This window comes from Enhydra lutris, unplaced genomic scaffold, assembly GCF_002288905.1.
Source record: "Enhydra lutris kenyoni isolate GAN:26980312 unplaced genomic scaffold, ASM228890v2 scaffoldscaffold16, whole genome shotgun sequence".
In the NCBI taxonomy this organism is placed as follows: domain Eukaryota; kingdom Metazoa; phylum Chordata; class Mammalia; order Carnivora; family Mustelidae; genus Enhydra; species Enhydra lutris.
Genome location: NW_019154100.1, coordinates 23,051,839 through 23,070,766, shown reverse-complemented (window position 1 = coordinate 23,070,766; position 18,928 = coordinate 23,051,839). Strand labels below are relative to the sequence as shown.

At 41.5% G+C, this 18,928-nt stretch overlaps 1 protein-coding gene across 1 annotated transcript in view; it reads left to right on the top strand.

Annotated features, from left to right (window-relative positions):
* LOC111147241 (Rap guanine nucleotide exchange factor 5) overlaps positions 1–18,928 on the top strand; it is a 228,526-nt gene that overhangs the window by 25,298 nt on the left and 184,300 nt on the right. The gene's annotated exons all lie outside the window — the stretch shown is intronic.

Here is an 18,928-nt window from a genome sequence, read left to right as displayed (position 1 = left end):
GACTGGGAGGCCACCATCTTCATTCCCGTCCTCCGGAACTCTACGAAAGCGCTCAGGGAACAAAAGCTCCCGAAAGCAAACCCGAGCGGATTACTCAGACCGCCCCGGGTAAGGGCGGTGCAACTCCGCCTGGGGCAAAGACACTTGAGAATCACTACAACAGGCCCTTCCCCCAGAAGATCAACAAGAAACCCGGCCAGGACCAAGTTCACCTACCAAGGAGTGCAGTTTCAATCCCAAGGAGAACAGTGGAATTCCAAAGGAGGAGAAAGCAAAGCATGAAACTCATGGCTTTCTCCCCATGATTCTTTAGCCTTGCAGTTAACTTAATTTTTTTTTTCTTTTTCAATTTTTTTTCTCTTCTCCTGCTAAATTTTTTTTAACTTTTACCCTTTTCTTTTTTAACGTTTTTTTAACTAGTTTATCTAATATGTATGTATATTTTTTCCTTTTTATATTTTTTCTTTATTGGTTTTCTTTTTTAATTGTTTCTTTCTTTTTTTTTCTTTCTGAACCTCTTTTTATCCCTTCTCCCCCCTCACGATTTGGGATCTCTTCTGATTTGGCTAAAGCATATTTTCCTGGGGTTGTTGCCACCCTTTTAGTATTTTACTTGCTCCTTCATATACTCTTATCTGGACAAAATGACAAGGCGGAAAAATTCACCACAAAAAAAAGAACAAGAGGCAGTACCAAAGGCTAGGGACCTAATCAATACAGACATTGGTAATATGTCAGATCTAGAGTTCAGAATGACGATTCTCAAGGTTCTAGCGGGGCTCGAAAAAGGCATGGAAGGTATTAGAGAAACCCTCTCGGGAGATATAAAAGCCCTTTCTGGAGAAATAAAAGAACTAAAATCTAACCAAGTTGAAATCAAAAAAGCTATTAATGAGGTGCAATCAAAAATGGAGGCTCTCACTGCTAGAATAAATGAGGCAGAAGAAAGAATTAGCGATATAGAAGACCAAATGACAGAGAATAAAGAAGCTGAGCAAAAGAGGGACAAACAGCTACTGGACCACGAGGGGAGAATTCGAGAGATAAGTGACACCATAAGACGAAACAACATTAGAATAATTGGGATTCCAGAAGAATAAGAAAGAGAGAGGGGAGCAGAAGGTATATTGGAGAGAATTTCCCCAATATGGCAAAGGGAACAAGCATCAAAATCCAGGAGGTTCAGAGAACCCCCCTCAAAATCAATAGGAATAAGTCCACACCCCGTCACCTGATAGTAAAATTTACAAGTCTTAGTGACAAAGAGAAAATCCTGAAAGCAGCCTGGGAAAAGAAGTCTGTAACATACAATGGTAAAAATATTAGATTGGCAGCAGACTTATCCACAGAGACCTGGCAGGCCAGAAAGAGCTGGCATGATATATTCAGAGCACTAAACGAGAAAAACATGCAGCCAAGAATACTATATCCAGCTAGGCTATCATTGAAAATAGAAGGAGAGATTAAAAGCTTCCAGGACAAACAAAAACTAAAAGAATTTGCAAACACCAAACCAGCTCTACAGGAAATATTGAAAAGGGCCCTCTAAGCAAAGAGAGACCCTAAAAGTAGTAGATCAGAAAGCAACAGAAACAATATACAATAACAGTCACCTTACAGGCAATACAATGGCACTAAATTAATATCTCTCAATAGTTACCCTGAATGTTAATGGGCTAAATGCCCCAATCAAAAGACACAGGGTATCAGAATGGATAAAAAAACAAAACCCATGTATATGTTGCCTACAAGAAACTCATTTAAGACCCGAAGACACCTCCAGATTTAAAGTGAGGGGGTGGAAAACAATTTACCATGCTAATGGACATCAGAAGAAAGCAGGAGTGGCAATCCTTATATCAGATCAATTAGATTTTAAGCCAAAGACTATAATAAGAGATGAGGAAGGACACTATATCATACTCAAAGGATCTGTCCAACAAGAAGATCTAACAATTTTAAATATCTTTTCCCCTAACGTGGGAGCAGCCAACTATATAAACCAATTAATAACAAAATCAAAGAAACACATCGACAATAATACAATAATAGTAGGGGACTTTAACACTCCCCTCACTGAAATGGACAGATCATCCAAGCAAAAGATCAACAAGGAAATAAAGGCCTTAAATGACACACTGAACCAGATGGACATCACAGATATATTCAGAACATTTCATCCCAAAGCAACAGAATACACATTCTTCTCTAGTGCACATGGAACATTCTCCACAATAGATCACATCCTCGGTCCTAAATCAGGTCTCAACCGGTATCAAAAGATTGGGATCATTCCCTGCTTATTTTCAGACCACAATGCTCTGAAGCTAGAACTCAATCACAAGAGGACATTTGGAAAGAACCCAAATACATGGAGACTAAACAGCATCCTTCTAAAGAATGAATGGGTCAACCAGGAAATTAAAGAAGAATTGAAAAAATTCATGGAAACAAATGATAATGAAAACACAACGGTTCAAAATCTGTGGGACACAACAAAGGCAGTCCTGAGAGGAAAATATATAGCGGTACAAGCCTTTCTCAAGAAACAAGAAAGGTCTCAGGTACACAACCTAACCTTACACCTAAAGGAGCTGGAGAAAGAACAAGAAAGAAACCCTAAACCCAGCAGGAGAAGAGAAATCATAAAGATCAGAGCAGAAATCAATGAAATAGAAACCAAAAAAACAATAGAATAAATCAACGAAACTAAGAACTGGTTCTTTGAAAGAATTAATAAGATTGATAAACCCCTGGCTAGACTTATCAAAAAGAAAAGAGAAAGGACCCAAATAAATAAAATCATGAATGAAAGAGGAGAGATCACAACTAACACCAAAGAAATACAGACAATTATAAGAACATACTTTGAGCAACTCTACGCCAACAAAGTTGACAATCTGGAAGAAATGGATGCATTCCTAGAGACATATAAACTACCACAACTGAACCAGGAAGAAATAGAAAGACTGAACAGACCCATAACCAGTAAGGAGATTGAAACAGTCATCAAAAATCTCCAAACAAACAAAAGCCCAGGGCCAGACGGCTTCCCGGGGGAATTCTACCAAACATTTAAAGAAGAACTAATTCCTATTCTCCTGAAACTGTTCCAAAAAATAGAAATGGAAGGAAAACTTCCAAACTCATTTTATGAGGCCAGCATCACCTTGATCCCAAAACCAGACAAGGATCCCATCAAAAAAGAGAACTACAGACCAATATCCTTGATGAACACAGATGCAAAAATTCTCACCAAAATACTAGCCAATAGGATTCAACAGTACATTAAAAGGATTATTCACCACGACCAAGTGGGATTTATTCCAGGGCTGCAAGGTTGATTCAACATCCGCAAATCAATCAATGTGATACAACACATTAATGAAAGAAAGAAGAAGAACCATATGATACTCTCCATAGATGCTGAAAAAGCATTTGACAAAGTACAGCATCCCTTCCTGATCAAAACTCTTCAAAGTGTAGGGATAGAGGGCGCATACCTCAATATTACCAAAGCCATCTATGAAAAACCCACCGCAAATATCATTCTCAATGGAGAAAAACTGAAAGCTTTTCTGCTAAGGTCAGGAACACGGCAGGGATGTCCGTTATCACCACTGCTATTCAACATAGTACTAGAAGTCCTAGCCTCAGCAATCAGACAACAAAAGGAAATTAAAGGCATCCAAATCGGCAAAGAAGAAGTCAAACTATCACTCTTCGCAGATGATATGATACTATATGTGGAAAACCCAAAAGACTCCACTCCAAAACTGCTAGAACTTGTACAGGAATTCAGTAAAGTCTCAGAATATAAAATCAATGCACAGAAATCAGTTGCATTTCTCTACACCAACAACAAGACAGAAGAAAGAGAAATTAAGGAGTCCATCCCATTTACAATTGCACCCAAAACTATAAGATACCTAGGAATAAACCTAACCAAAGAGACTAAGAATCTATACACAGAAAACTATAAAGTACTCATGAAAGAAATTGAGGAAGACACAATGAAATGGAAAAATGTTCCATGTTCCTGGATTGGAAGAATAAATATTGTGAAAATGTCTATGCTATCTAAAGCAATCTACACATTTAATGCAATTCCTATCAAAGTACCATCCATTTTTTTCAAAGAAATGGAACAAATAATCCTAAAATTTATATGGAACCAGAAAAGACCTCGAATAGCCAAAGCAGTATTGAAAAAGAAAGCCAAAGTTGGTGGCATCACAATTCCGGACTTCAAGCTCTATTACAAAGCTGTCATCATCAAGACAACATGGTACTGGCACAAAAACAGACACATAGATCAATGGAACAGAATAGAGAGCCCAGAAATAGACCCTCAACTCTCTGGTCAACTAATCTTCAACAAAGCAGGAAAGAATGTCCAATGGAAAAAAGACAGCCTCTTCAATAAATGGTGTTGGGAAAATTGGACAGCCACATGCAGAAAAACGAAATTGGACCATTTCCTTATACCACACATGAAAATAGACTCAAAATGGATCAAGGACCTCAATGTGAGAAAGGAATCCATCAAAATCCTTGAGGAGAACACAGGCAGCAACCTCTTTGACCTCAGCCGCAGCAACATCTTCCTAGGAACATCACCAAAGGCAAGGGAAGCAAGGGCAAAAATGAACTATTGGGATTTAATCAAGATCAAAAGCTTTTGCACAGCAAAGGAAACAGTTAACAAAACCAAAAGACAACTGACAGAATGGGAGAAGATATTTGCAAATGACATATCAGATAAAGGGCTAGTGTCCAAAATCTATAAAGAACTTAGCAAACTCAACACCCAAAGAACAAATAACCCAATCAAGAAATGGGCAGAAGACATGAACAGACATTTCTGCAAAGAAGACATCCAGATGGCCAACAGACACATGAAAAAGTGCTCCATATCACTTGGCATCAGGGAAATACAAATCAAAACCACACTGAGATATCACCTCACACCAGTCAGAATGGCTAAAATTAACAAGTCAGGAAATGACAGATGCTGGCGAGGATGCGGAGAAAGGGGAACCCTCCTACACTGTTGGTGGGAATGCAAGCTGGTGCAACCACTCTGGAAAACAGCATGGAGGTTCCTCAAAATGTTGAAAATAGAACTACCCTATGACCCAGCAATTGCACTGCTGGGTATTTACCCTAAAGATACAAACGTAGTGATCCGAAGGGGCACGTGCACCCGAATGTTTATAGCAGCAATGTCTACAATAGCCAAACTACGGAAAGAACCTAGATGTCCATCAACAGACGAATGGCTAAAGAAGATGTGGTATATATACACGATGGAATACTATGCAGCCATCAAAAGAAATGAAATCTTGCCATTTGCAACGACGTGGATGGAACTAGAGGGTATCATGCTTAGCGAAATAAGCCAATCGGAGAAAGACAACTATCATATCATCTCCCTGATATGAGGGAGAGGAGATGCAACATGTGGGGTTAAGAGGGTAGGAGAAGAGTAAATGAAACAAGATGGGATTGGGAGGGAGACAAACCATAAGTGACTCTTAATCTCACAAAACAAGCTGAGGGTGGATGGGGGGAGGGAGGTTGGGGGGGTGGGGTTATGGACATTGGGGAGGGTATGCGCTATATTGAGTGCTGTGAAGTGTGTAAACCTGGCGATTCACAGACCTGTACCCCTGGGGATAAAAATACATTATATGTTTATAAAAAATAAAATTTAATAAAAAAAATTAGGGTTATGATTAAGTCTATTTGATCTAAAAGAAAGTGAAGATAATAACTTTGTTACCATATTTCATACAGATAGAAAGCAGAAAGAGTACCGTCGTAGGTCTGTAAGATTTTTGATTTTTTGATGATTTTTTGATTAAAAATTGAGGGAGTTCTAAAAATGGAACCCTTTATGAAGGTAACTTTTACAGTAATTATCCTGAAAGAAGAGGGGTGAACACAAAAACCTTGCTTTTGGAACTTTTATTTTATTTTTAGTTTTTTTTTAAAAAGACTTTATTTATTTATTTATTTATCAGAGAGAAAGAGAGAGAGCCCAAACTGGGGGAAAGGCAGAGGCAGAGGGAGAATCAGGTTCCCCACTGAGCAGGGACCCCAAGGCGGGGCTCCATCCCAAGACCCTGAGATCATGACCTGAGCTGAAGGTAGATGTCTAACCGACTGAGCCACCCAGGTGCCCTGCTTTGGGATCTTTTATAGCAGAATACAAGTAAATTGGAATCTGATGTGACTTCTTCCTCTTAGAGAGTGAAAACCAGTAAAGAGAAGAGGCAAAGTATGTCCAAAAAGTTTGGGGGAATCACAGGATGGTTTAAGTGGGGGATTTGGTAGCTCTGGTGTTTAGCCTCTTTCTCTTCTTGTTCATCTAGGCTGTGTAGTGTCCTGCCAAGAATGGCCTCTGCTTGACCTCTCCGACCATGATGGTAGGAGGCAACATCTATTGAACTTGATTAACACATGTACTTAAAAGTCATTGTTACACATGCCAGAGGAGTAAATGCCATGGTTTGTGTTTGTCCAATGGAGGTACTTCGTCTCTGGGGCAGGCTTTTTAATTTACTGCTTTCTGTTTATACCAGTACCATGCTCTGAGATGGTAACAGCTGTTTCTAGAAATAAATTTTTTAAAATTCCTGGGCCAGATATGTTTGAGAAACTTGGGATTACTGCAGGAGTTCTTTAACATCGCCAATATCCTTAGGTGCATTTTTTTTTCATCTTTTAGGAGGGAGACTAGAATAAGCAGCATCTTCAAAACTCATTTTGCCCACATAATCTTTTTTTAGGAGGACCTCTGTTGATACCTTCAAGGGCTTTTTGTGATTTAGAAACATGTGTGGCAGAAGCAGGATTTTGTATCTAGGCAGTATAGGTGAATACATTGCGAGATTTACTGTAATGTGATTCACCTGGGGATCTGGTCACACCTCGTCTGACTGCGTCGGTGTGTGGGGTCGAGCCCAAGAATATCTAGTTCCCAGAAGTGCTCAGGTCTGCCCCACAGACCACACTTATTGGAAGAATGTAGATGCTTGTTGATTAGCAGCATCTGAGATTAGCCAGATGAGACCTGAGGAAGATAATACTTGCCAGGTGGTTGTCATCGCATTCCAGAAGCCTCTATTGGGAGGCCTGTAATGAGCAGGGAGAACTGATGGGCAGTCGCTGATGTCTGTGATGGCGGAAGGGGAAGTTCCAGGGGGAGATCAGAGAACTCAAGATCACCTTGAGTCCAGAACATCTGAACACTGCCCTGGGGATGTGTGGCGTAAAGGCTGTCTTTCTTGTTCTGGTTGAAGGATCACTGGTAATGTTTGCTGGGACTGTAGTGGGCCTTTGTGCCAGAGTAGAAAGTGGGGGGAGGAGGGAAACAGTTTGAAGATGGGCTCTCTGTGATGACTACTAGAGAAAGGAAAAGATGTATAGACAGGTTAGAAGAAATAATTTGGTAGGGAGACTAGAAAGAAGGTGATTCAGTGGAGGTAGAAGAACATGTCAGTCAGGGTCCAGGGGTGGGCAGGTTTGTGCATCCAGTCAGGACAAGAAACCCAGCGGCCACAGAGTGGGGCACCCGTTGTGAGTGCTGCATTTTGTGGAGTCAGATCTTAACAGATTAAGAGAAGTGAGAGTTAGGGTGTCATAGCTGGAAACACTAAAAGGAAAGACACTCGAGATGTGAATGGAATTCTGATTCTGTAGTATTATTGGTAGAAGGTGTTAGAAAAGGAGAAGGAAGTGAAAGATGCTGATGTGGCTATACAGTGAGCCTTCAGTGGACCTCAGGTTTTTAAAAAGTCAAGGATATGAGTGGAAGAAGGGTATGTGACCCAAAATAAATAAAGTTTCACAAGCCTTTAAGACTCAAGTGCCCTCTGACTGAGTGCTCGTGAAGTAAGTGAAGGCCAGCTAAGCTAACATTTTCTGTGCGGTCTTCAGAGCCTGAAGAGAGGGAGGGTGCACGCCTGCTCCTTGTGGCAAATGTAAGCTTGTTGACCGATGAGATGACGCTATTCTACGACCATCAAGAGAATGATTCTTCAAACTAGAACTACCCATGATAGGCAGTAATAGTTCCCAACTGCTTTAAATGACTTCGGGGAACTAGAAAAATGATCTTGCTTGATAAAAAGTCTGCACACGGGGTCACAGCCCTGCTGTTAGGATTATCTGTAAAACTGTGGAGAATCTGTGTCCTAACCCTAGCATGGCAAGTGACCTGAATTTCGTAAGCTGCATATGTGAAATCGTAGACTGCTAGGTAAATACTGATTCTCTTCAATTCCAAAATCAGTTATTAACTCAAAGATTTGGGAATGCTAAAGAAGGTAAGTAGTTAATAACTGGAAAGGCATAACTTTCGAATGAATGACAGGATTACCACTTGGCGGCATCCAGAAGAAATTCTTGTTTGTACAAGAATTGACTTTACCTAGAGGGTTTTGTTTGTGTGTGTGTGTGTGTGTGTGTTTAGAGAGAGTATGCCTCTAGTGAGGCGGGGCAGAGGGGGAGGTGGAGAGGGAGAGAGAAAACCTTAAGCAGACTCCACACCCGGCTCAGGCATGGGGCTCGGCTCCATCTCATGACCCTGAGATTATGACCTGAGCTGAAATCAAGAGTAGAACCAACTGAGCCAACCCAGTACCCTGACTGACTGTCCCTAGAGTCTCAAACAGTAGTGGCAGCTGATCGTCATTGACAAAAGCCCATTGAAACTCTGCACCCATTTGAGAACAGAGCCAGTCCCAAGAGCCTTGTAAAAGCTCTCTGACTATGAATTTGCTCTTGCAAACTCCCAAGTATGGGATATGGGACCTAACTCCCTTGGGTTATGCGTGATGTGAAACCCCTGGGAATGTTGCTAGTGGGAGAATTTTCTTCCCCACAAGTCCCATTTTTTTTTTTTTTTCCAACCAGGGGGATCCTTGGGTGAGGGGCAGAGAATTCTGTCAGGGCTCCACTTGTGTTGCTTTGTCATAGGCACTCTGTCCTGACCTAGGGATGTGGATGAAAAACATACAGTCCTGTCCCTTGAGAAGCTTGCAGTGTAGTAGGTGACACCCACACTCATGGACATAGTAATAGTCAAGTTTGTTGAACGCGCAGCAACACTGGTTAACATTCACTCTACAGCAGGCACTGTTCTAAACTCTTCACATATCTGGAGTCGCTGGGTGACTCGGTTGAGCGTGTATCTTCCGCTCAGATCATGATCCCAGGGTCCTTGGATCAAGCCCCATGTTGGGGCTTCCTGCTTGGCAGAGAGTCTGCTTCTCCCTATCCCTCCACTGCTTGCCCTGCTTGTGTGTGCATGCTCTCTCTCTGTCAAATAAATAAATAAATTTTTTATTTTATTTTTTAAACTCTACACATACTTTAAGTCAGTGGTTCTCCAGGTGTCGTCTGTGAGCATTAACATCCTCTAGGAGCTTATTAGAAATGCAGGTTCAGGGCGCCTGGGTGGCTCAGTGGGTTAAGCCGCTGCCTTCGGCTCAGGTCATGATCTCAGGGTCCTGGGATCGAGTCCCGCATCGGGCTCTCTGCTCAGCAGGGAGCCTGCTTCCCTCTCTCTCTCTGCCTGCCTCTCTGTCTACTTGTGATCTCTCTCTGTCAAATAAAAATAAATAAAATCTTTAAAAAAAAAAAAAAAGAAATGCAGGTTCATAGGCACCCCTCAGACCAGACCTGCTAAACCCAAAACTTCTGGGGATGGGGCTTAGCAATCTGGTTTCCTAAGCCCTCCAAATGCATGAAGTTTGAGAACACTGTTTTAAGTCATCTAACCCTTACGACAACCTTCTGGGTAGATTTTATTTCTCCCATTTATAGACGTGGAAAGAGAGGCAGAAAATTTAAATAATTCGTTCAAGGACATGTAATACAGATGGGCTTTGAATCTAAGCCATGTAAATTCAGAGCTCTGCTTGGAACCACCACACAAGGCTTGCCTCCCAGGACAAGAAGGTGCAGGGCATGGAGGAAGGAGCTATAAACCCCGAAGGGGAGAGGGTTTGAGGAAAGTATTAACGGAGCTGGATTTGTTTTTCCTTGAGAAGCATTCAGTGAGAATTAACTGTGTGCAATGTATCATGTTAGATATTGTGGATATTTATGTATATGAGTAAAATACAGGCCTTACTTTTAAGATTCTTAGAATGAACTGGGGGGAATCCAAATGTTAATAAGTAGCTGGACTCTAAAGTACTTTGAAAGTACATAAGAAGTTCTAATAGGGGAGTATTGAGCATATGAATATATTTTAACATAAACTCAATAAAAATTTAAATATATGAGGAGGAAGTCATTCCAAGCGGTGAGACTACTGTGTGCAAGATTTGATATTTGAAACAGGATAGTCTTGCATTTATTAGTACTTTTGTATATTTGACCTTGGCTATAGTTTTGTGAAGTCTAGACTTGTCTACATTATGGCAAAGGTTGGAAGTTCCCAATTTAGAAGGAGGAGTTGGTGAAACTAATTGCTCCTTTTTTGTTTGTTTTAATCTTGGGAGCCAAAAATTGTTTAGACCTATTTCTTCCTTTTATGTGACATGTAAATGAAGACGGAAATGTGCATTAAACATTTTTTTGAGCAAATAATCTTTCAACGGCAGTGGGAGATAATGGGGTTCAAGAGGGAAAGAAATTCTTATCAGTAACTAATTGAGCACGGGAATGTACTGCTGGGATTTTATGGAGTACCTCCTATTCTGTAAAATTTGATCATCTAGACCAGGGTTGGTAAACTTCTTTTGTGAAGTGCCGTATAGTAAATATTTTTAGCAAGAAAATAGCCAGAGACCATATGTAAACAAACGGGCCCAGCTGTGTTCCAATAAAACTTTATGAAAACCAGGTGGCAGCTGGGTTTGATCTGTGGGCTGTAGTTTACGGACTCCTGATCCACATTCCCACCTGACGCAGAGTGTAGATGAAGGCTGTGAAGTAGGCCAGGTGACCTCAGGATATCTTTTCTGGTGGCTTATTTCTGAGTTTCTTTGTATGTCTTATATGAGTAACTGAAAGAAATCTAGATCTAGTTTTCTAACTCTTCCTTCTGCTGGAAGACAACATTATCACCTTTATTACTTTGTAGCTTTTAAAAATTTATATGCAAGTTAGGAAGAAACATTTAAGAGACTAATTTATTCAGAGCCAAGGAAGGAAAGAAAGGTGGCTTCTCCAAGGTGTATTTCATTTGCAGATTTCTGACTTGCTAGTAACATAGAAGAAAAGTGAACTTTTTTTTTCCTCTTGAAGACCCCACACAAAGTGACTTTATGGAAGTGTTTTTCACTACAAAGAAACAATTGGCTTTCAAATGTATCTTTAAGTTTTAAAATGAACAAAATTAATTCAGTGTGTGGAAATACACTATGTATATACTCTTGCTGCATACTGGACCACTTAAAACGGAATTGAGAAATAAGGGAAAGGAAGGGTGGTGGTTTCTCTCTGTCAAATAAATAAATAAAAACTTAAAAAAAAAAAAAAAGTGGGGTGGGATGTGCCTGGGTGACTCAGTTGGTTAAAGGTCCGCCTTCAGCTCAGGTCATGACCCCTGGGTCCTGAGATCGAGTTCTGCATCAGGCTTCCTGCTCAGCTGGGAGCCTGCTTCTCCCTCTCTTCCTCCCCGTTTGTGCTCTTTCTCTCTCTCTGTCCAATAAATAAATAAAATCTTAAAAAAAGAAAGAAAGAAAAGAAAGAAAAGGATGGGTGGTGATGATATGGCAGAGATGGCAATGGGTTTCATAGATTTTGAGGTGGTAATATCACGTTTGCCACTGGCCTGAGAGTCTGGAACATCAGGTTCTGTGACAAGGGGGAAGGTCACCACTGGGTGGTCATCCCCTGCTATACACCAAAGGGCCTTGATTTACAGAAGGGACCAGTGAACACTGGCGGGTCGCCAGGCTGGCTGAGGAGAGACAGCACACACGTACAATGGAGGCAGGAGGCGCTGCATTCTTGTGGCAGATGAAGACAAGTGCTGGAGTGTTTGGGGGAAGAGATTAGTCACGGGAGGCTCAGGGCTGCAGGGGGCTTCATGCAGCATTTGCATGGATCTCAGGAAGAGCAGGGTGTGGAAATGTAGAGAAATGCAGGGAGCAGAGGTCACGGCCAGGGCTTGGGCACAGAGATGAGAATGTGTACAGTTTGCATGGTAAAAAATAGCACAGTCTGCCTGGCTAGAGCAGAGCCCTTGTAGGACAGAAACGTGGCAGGGTGTCATTGAGGGTATCATCCACTGGGCACATTGTGAGCAATGGGCAAGAGGAAACTGAATTTTTTAAGTAGCTATTTTAATTAAAAACAACAACAACAAAACAACAAACTAAGGTGCTATGTAAGGAGATGTTTTAGGGAGATAAATCTGATTTGTGATAGAGGTCAGAGTGCACAAGGCGGCAAGTCGGGTCATCCTCTTGCAGCTTGAGAGAATGTTATGGTAAGGGCCATGCAGCTTTTAGCAAAGAAACAGATGGTTTATTTTGAAATAATATTTGAACGTTTTTTGAAACTTTATTTGTGGGGCAGAAAGAGGCCATTACTTTTTTTTTTTTTTCAACTTTTCCTTTTGAAATAAATTTCAGATTCACAAGTTTCACAAAGAGCACAAAGAGTCCTCTTAAAACCTTCATCTAACTTCCCCAAATGTTAACATTTTAGGTAACCACAGTGCACTTGACAAGAACAGCATTCATAGTCAATTAACTCAAATACAGACCTCATTCAGAGTTTGCCCATTGTCCCACCAAGGAAGGTCCTTATCCTTGTCCAGAATCACACATGGGCTTTTGTTTTGTTTCCTTATGACCCCTCCAACCTGGGAGAGCCCCCTCAGTATTTCGTGGTCTTTCAAAGCCTTGGCAATTTTTGCAGAGTTAAAGGCTTATTTATATTGAAGAATACCCCTCGATTTGCAGTCGTCTGTTTTCTCATTGAATTCAGATATACTGTTTTACAAAAATGCTATAAAAGTGCCTTCTTCATTGTATCCTTTCAGTGGGCAAATGATGTCAACGTGTTTCATGGTTGGTGATAATTTTTGTCAGTTAATTAGAGTGAGGTCCACTGTGCTCCACTGAAAAGTGACTCTTTTCTCCTCCAAACATATTGACTTGTGAGAAGCCACTTTGACACTGCACAGATAGCCCGATTATCACCCTTGTGTCCACTAATTTTGGCATCCGCTGATTGCCTCCTCTTCTTGAATTTAGTAATTGGAATTCTGTAGGGAAGAGCTGTCCCCACTCCTCCAGCCTGCTTGGCCCAATATTTATTTATTCAGTCATTTATATCAGTATGGACTCATGGGTATTTATTCTGTGGGTTATAATGCACAGTTATTACCTTCTATCCCACAATGTGGGATGTAATAACTGTGGATTATTTTGCTGCTCAAAGGATCTCAGCGGGAACATCTTCGTGTTGGTCGGTGTTTCGGAAAGGGTTCATCTTGGAGTCCAGGTATGACTGGGTAGGTTGATAATAATACAAGTAGGGAATCCAGTGACAAGTGGAGGTGAGTAAGCTTGCTAATTTAACATTCTAAAATCTTTAGTGACTTGATTCCTAAATTTTAAAGGCTTTTCTGTGATTGCGTTAACCAGAAAACCCCATCGTGTTAGGCAGAACTATTCTCTTGCTTGTAAATGCAGCAAGAAGAAAGATTTTCCCAAGAATCGAATAAAAATCAAGTTGATAACATGTTGGGGTTTGTTTCTGTTGTACCTATTGTGTATATTTTCCCAGAAGCTGCTGCTTCTTGCTGATTTTCCTAGGCAGGCAAGATTTTGAAATATTTATAAGTATTCCTAGAACCCACTTCACTTTCCTACTTTAGCTGTTAAGTGAGGCAAACATGTTTATACTAGAAGAGAGTCCTTTACTAATGGGAAGTAAAAATTAAGTTTAATGCTGCGGATGCCATTAAGAGGGTATGCCTTTTGAGAAGGTATATAGCGTCTTTCTTTTCTGCAGACATGAAAGTACCTTGGCTTAGGGCTGTGTCTGGGATGGGGTAAAAACAAGACACATAACACAAACAGGGACAAGGTGGGATTTCCAGAAACACTGGCCCTTTGTTTTATACAAGCCAGACTTAGAAGCTCAGCGACAGATCCCAATGCTTTCTGTCAAAGGACTTGTACCTCTACGAGGTTCTGAACTCAGCTGGGCTTGCGAAGGAGGCAGTTTGAAGAGTACTCCGGGTCTCATAGCTGAAGTGGGTGAGGAGAAGTTCAGACTGCCGGTTCCCACTGCTGATTGTTCAGTGGTCACACATTAGAACCACCTGGGGAGGTGGGCAGAAACCATCCAGGTCCACTCCCAGAAGTTCTAATTCTGTGCTCTGGGGGTTGGATATGAGCTCCTGTTGAGTTTCTCTCTTCAGCTGGCTTTCACATGGCTTTAATCTACATCCAGGGGCTGAGAATCACTGGAGCTTGTGCTGTTTGTGACTTCCGAATGCAGTGAGATGCACTCGTTTGTCATGTCATTCTCAAATCATCACAATCTGTAAATGACACCTGTAGAGTAATCACTATAGATGGGCTTGGGTTGCAAACTTGGGTAAATTTCTTAACCTCTTGAAGTCTAGTTCTGCCAGCTGTGAAATAGAATTAATAATAGTGCCCACCTCAAAGTTTTTCACAGATTAAGTGGTATATGTTGCATGTAAAATACTTCGCACAATCTGTAGCACAGAGTAGAAACCCCGCTAGAGATTGACAGCGGGCAGCCTATTACAGCAGACTGGTGGCTTTGGAATCAGTCCCTTTTGTTTCAGTCCTGGCTCTGTAACTTTCCAGCTCAGCGGCTTGAAGTCATTTTTCCCTTTCCCCCTTCCTTCCTTCCTTTTTTAGAGAGAGAGGGGGAAGAGTTGGGACAGAGGGAGAGAACAAATTCTCAACAGATTCCACGATGCAGGGCTCGACCTCACAACCCCGAGACCATGCCATGAGCCAAAATTAAGAGTCCGACGCTTAACTGTGTGACCCAGGGGCCCCATTGAAAGAAATGTCTTAGTTTCTCTTTTCCTCAGGCCTCTTGTCTGTAAAAATGTGAATAGTTGGGTGCAATTACTGTTATGGGAAAGTGCTAATGACCAAGGAGGTGCTTAGTAAACATTTCTGCCACTTTCCATGTCATCCCATGTTTCTTAACACTTCACGGGCAATTTTGAGAACATGATTGATGTTGGTGTGGCAAGGCTGTGCTGAGAAGATGTTATCACAAATGGCCTTTGTGGTGGTGACTGACTGGTGGGAGCACATCCGTTGGGGCCTGGAGGCTGTGGTGGTGGGCCTGAGAGCTTGCGGGAGGGTGGCGGCACCCTGCCCCATGCTTCCCTTTCAGCAGTTGGCTCCGGCTTGTGTCATGCCTGACTTGTGATCCTGTGGAATTCTCAAGCCCACGGACTGGCTGGGGTTGGGTCCCTTTTACCTTGATCAAGCTCTGATTGAGCTAGAAGTGTATCCTGGGGCTTAAAAAGGACTCATAGGCTTAGAACTCTACTGGACAGCCTGCTCGGTCACAGCCCTTATTGTTGGAGTCAGTAGTCATCTCTTTACATAGGGGCCTTCTGGTAACTTCGGAAGCTTTCTGGTTTCCTGGGTTTGTGAGAGAAGCAAGTGCACTGATTCCACTGTGATGTCTTCATCTTCTACTTGATGGCCCAGAATAGGGAAAGGGCAGTGGCTGCAGGTGATAGAGAGTCATGTCAGTAACTGAATTCTCAAGGCATCAATACATTTGGTAGTTCTTGCTGGTTCCTCTTTGAAATGGAGCAGGTCATACTTTTGCAGGGATTGAAATGATTCGGTCTTTCTCCTTCTTCTCTCCCTTCTCTCCTTCTTCTCTCCCCTTAGCCGCTTAGGTATTAGTTCAATCTAAGGAGAGTATTAAGGCATGTCCTTTAAGAGCTAGTAAGAAATGTGCCATAAGTCTATCATACTAGTAAGTATATAATAAGATACTCTCACTGACTCTGGAATGAGTTCTGTGCTTGGTTCAGACCCAGCATCTTGGACCATTATAATTTAACTTCAGTGGACACCTAACTTAAAAAGAGATTAAGGTAATACATGATTACTAACCAGTTACCCTTTGAGTTATGCCATTATTTGTTTCTGGAAGTTTGTTTGTGAATATCAAAGGGTTGCAGTTTTCTAATACATGTTTAATATATGAAAAATATTTGCCTGGAATCATTTAGGGATTCCTTTTCCATGGTTCACTAAAACAGAAAGGAGAAGAAATAAATTTGAATTAAAATCTAATTTCATTTGTATTGTTACCAGTCTTCTCTCTATGGTAGAAATAATGTCTTTCACGAAAGTATCATTGCATGTAGCCGAAGTAATTCTAAGAAGCTGGAAATAAAGGGAAAAAAAAATCATTTCACCTGGGCATTGTATTATGAGATATTATAGTGAGAGCCATTTAAAGGAGGACACTGTATCACTGGAAACAGCCATCCAAGATTATAAACTGATAGGAAATGAGGATCAAGTAAAAGAATTCATGGGTTTAAAGTGTTCTTTAGATCCTCTATGTTTATGGGGTGCCTGGGTGGCTCAGTGGGTTAAAGCCTCTGCCTTCAGCTCTGGCCATGATCCCAGGGTTCTGGGATTGAGCCCGGCATCGGCATCGGGCTCTCTGCTCAGCAGGGAGCCTGCCTTCCCCCCACCCCCTCTCTGCCTGCCTCTCCTCCACTTACTTGTGATCTCTGTCAAATAGATCCTTTATGTTCTGGTAAATGGATTTAGATTAGGAACAGCATCACGTACTTGTGTATGTTACTGAAAGTACCCACAGTGCCTGGCCAGGAGCTCAGTAGGTGCTTTGTAAATGAGAAATGAATGGAAATTTGTTGCTACCAGACAGATTAGATGAAGCCTTGGAATGCTCAGAGGAGAAATAAAACCAGGAGATTCAAAGAAGGGATGCAAACAGCTGATGACATATTAGGAAAGAATATCAAAACAGAGAGGGGTGCATTTTTAAGGGTGTTCTTGTGATAGATGCTTTCAGGTAAATGCCGGAGAGCAGTCGGTGAGGTGATTCAGAGCAGTGATTCTCAGATTCTTGTAAGTTGGCCCACTGTGTTCCTCTGACAAACTTACATAATTTTCTAATACCTCTTAAAAAGGAGGTCATGCATAGACTATTCCATGTTCTTTTTTCTGCAGGTCTTTGATGCTTGCTATTTTGGGGCAATATCAACAACTAAAAAAAAGTGGTCTCTAAAGCACATAGTTAGGAGAGTTGTTTTAAGTTTAACACATCCGAACTTTACAGAGTTCTGCAGGGAGCTCTGGGGCTTCCTGGAGCCCAGCTGAGTTTGAGAGCCGCTGTCCTAGAGCATTAATGAAACAGAGCCCTCCTGGGACCAGTTAGGAGAGCGCTTCACAGGAGTTTCTGACAACAAATGTAGGTATTGTGTTCTGGAAAAGGCCGTTCTTGTTGTGTTGCTCCTGTCGATTCCCTGTGGGCTGGTAGTTTATCTGTTATCTAGTCACCATGGAAGAATCTCATGGCTTTATTTACTCACCTTACCAATCTTTTGAATCCAGCTATCCATGGGGAAGTTTCTGTGAAGTAGAATTGTGTGAGTGTAACACTAGTGCGGAGATGGCCAGATTTAGGTTGGCCTCCGAAAGAAAGGAAATGGTTTGCTTTCTTTTGTGAATGTGCCTCTACCTGGTTCTTGAGAACTTGTTTCTACCTAAAAGCTTTCTTTTCTTTCTCTCTCTCTTTTTTTTTTTTTTTAACTAAATCATGTGAAGTAGTTGCTTTTCTGAGCCGATTCAGGCAATTAGATGAGTAATAAAGACTGTCAGTTCTGGCCTGCCTTATTGACTTTTAAAAGCTCTCTATTTAGGGGGAGAAAAATCACTTATGATGATTCATCCTCGAATGATAAAGCTAGTGCATATGCAAATTTTAAATTGTTTGGTATTTCAATAAGTGAATATATTACATAGGCTCAGACGACAGAAGGCCTGAGAAGGGCTGATTGGGAGTGTGTATAATACCACACCAGAAGGGGTGGGTGGGTGTTTTATTTTAATACATGGGAATTAAAAATGGCCTGTCTACCTTTGTAGATTTAATTTTCTTTGAAGCCTTTGCAGATCTTTAGCAGAGTAAACCAATTGGCATCTCTGGAAAGAGTTTGTTTATTTCTTTCAGTTTAATTAAGATAAGTAACAGGGGGGCATGTGGAGTGGAGAGGATGCAGAATGGGAATTGTGCCTTAGACTAAGATTTTGTTGAAGGTTCAGATGCTGAAAGGTGATGACTGGCAGGCTATGTTTTGTAATTCAGCCGATGATTTTGAGAAGTGGAGGCGGTAGACTAAAAAGGATGGGATCTCAAAAGACAGCAAGCCTTGGAATAGAGTTGTAAAGAGCTTTTAAACATAGGTTGGGAGCTCAATAAATGTTAGTTTCTCTTTTCTGTTCCCCAAAGCACAATGGGAAATGATACTAGTTTTCTATTGTGCTTAAGCATATGCGGGTGATGGTGCTGCCTACTGGATTGTTATGTACGAAAAATGAGCTGCTACAATTCAAATCATTCAGTAACCTAACTTACTAAATTGATACAGAGATGTACATATCTATAAATAAGTGAATAGCAAAGTAAACATTTCTTTGCAAGGTTATGCGCTCGATGCTGTGAGAGCAAAGCAGTGTAAACTGTCAGCACCCACTCCAGGAGCTCGTGGAGATAGTTGGGGCAAAGGCACACATAGAATGCCAGCCAGCCACGCAGAGCATTCTGGAGCTGCCACGTGATGGTACGGAATAACAGAGCTGCCAGGAGGGCCAAACCCCAGTGACGGGGGCAGGTGGGAGGTGCTTCACCTAGGAGCGAACTGCACTAAACCCCGGACTTCGAAGTCTGGTGGGGT